The sequence below is a fragment of the Oncorhynchus tshawytscha genome, linkage group LG01, assembly GCF_018296145.1.
Source record: "Oncorhynchus tshawytscha isolate Ot180627B linkage group LG01, Otsh_v2.0, whole genome shotgun sequence".
Classification (NCBI taxonomy): domain Eukaryota; kingdom Metazoa; phylum Chordata; class Actinopteri; order Salmoniformes; family Salmonidae; genus Oncorhynchus; species Oncorhynchus tshawytscha.
The window spans coordinates 57,956,941-57,958,736 of record NC_056429.1 but is presented as its reverse complement, the minus strand read 5'-3'; positions in this window follow the sequence as shown (position 1 = coordinate 57,958,736).

Sequence of the window (1,796 nt, the reverse complement as noted above, 5' to 3'; positions counted from 1 at the left end):
CTCAATTTAAAAATCAATCTCAATGTATAAAAAAAAATGTTTGTGGAATCAATGAAAAAGGCCCATTTCAAGGTAAAATGTGGTTTGCCTTGTTATAGCAGTAAGAACATTCTCATTCCAAATGTATTGAGTAACTTGTATCTCTGTAATAGGCTATGTTATACTATTTATCTAAATAATAGAATGACCAACACTAAGCAGTGTTCTCATAGAGCCTTGTTCGAGATGTTGAATCTGACCCTAGGTCAGTTTCTACACAGACAGAAGTAACTCTCTAAGTACATTAGTTTTGTTCATACTGTTAATGGCCAATAGGTGAATTATTAGGATAGGTTTGTACTCCTAGCCGATCTACAGCACAAAATTTGGTGATCTACAGTCGTGGCCAAAATTTTAGAGAATGACACAAATATTAATTTCCACAAAGTTTGCTGCTTCAGTGTCTTTAAATATTTTTTTGTCAGATGTTACAATGGAACAATGAAGTATAATTACAAGCATTTAATAAGTGTCAAAGGCTTTTATTGACAATTACATGAAGTTGATGCAAAGAGTCAATATTTACAGTGTTGACCCGTCTTCTTCAAGACCTCTGCAATCCGCCCTGGCATGCTGTCAATTTACTTCTGGGCCACATGCTGACTGATGGCAGCCCATTCTTGCATAATCAATGCTTGAAGTTTGTCAGAATTCGTGGGATTTTGTTTGTCCACCTGCCTCTTGAGGATTGACCACAAGTTCTCAATGGGATTAAGGTCTGGGGAGTTTCCTGGCCATGGACCCAAAATATTGATGTTTTGTTCCCTGAGCCACTTAGTTATCACTTTTGCCTTATGGCAAGGTGCTCCATCATGCTGGAAAAGGCATTGTTCGTCACCAAACTGTTCCTGGATGGTTGGGAGAAGTTGCTCTCAGAGGATGTGTTGGTACCATTCTTTATTCATGGCTGTGTTCTTAGGCAAAATTGTGAGTGAGCCCACTCCCTTGGCTGAGAAGCAACCGCACACATGGATGGTCTCAGGATGCTTTACTGTTGGCATGACACAGGACTGATGGTAGCGCTCACCTTGTCTTCTCCGGACAAGCTTTTCTCCGGATGCCTCAAACAATCGGAAAGGGGATTCATCAAAGAAAATGACTTTACCGCAGTCCAATCCCTGTACCTTTTGCAGAATATCAGTCTGTCCCTGATGTTTTTCCTGGAGAGAATTGGCTTCTTTGCTGCCCTTCTTGACACCAGGCCATCCTCCAAAAGTCTTCGCCTCACTGTGCGTGCAGATGCACTCATACCTGTCTGCTACCATTCCTGGGCATGCTCTGTACTGGTGGTGCCCCGATCCCGCAGCTAAATCAACTTTAGGAGACGGTGCTTGCTGGACTTTCTTGGGCACCCTGAAGCCTTCTTCACAACAATTGAACCACTCTGCTTGAAGTTCTTGATGATCCAATAAATGATTGATTTAGGTGCAATCTTACTGGCAGCAATATCCTTGCCTGTTAAGCCCTTTTTGTGCAAAGCAATGATGACGGCACGTGTTTCCTTGCAGGTAACCATGGTTGACAGAGGAAGAACAATGATTCCAAGCACCACCCTCCTTTTGAAGCTTCCAGACTGTTATTCAAACTCAATCAGCATGACAGAATGATCTCCAGCCATCACTGACATGATGTCAGCTGGTCCTTTTGTGGCAGGGCTGAAATGCAGTGGAAATGTTTTTTGGGGATTCAGTTCATTTGAATGGCAAAGAGGGACTTTGCAATTCATCTGGTCACTCTTCATAACATTCTGGAGTATA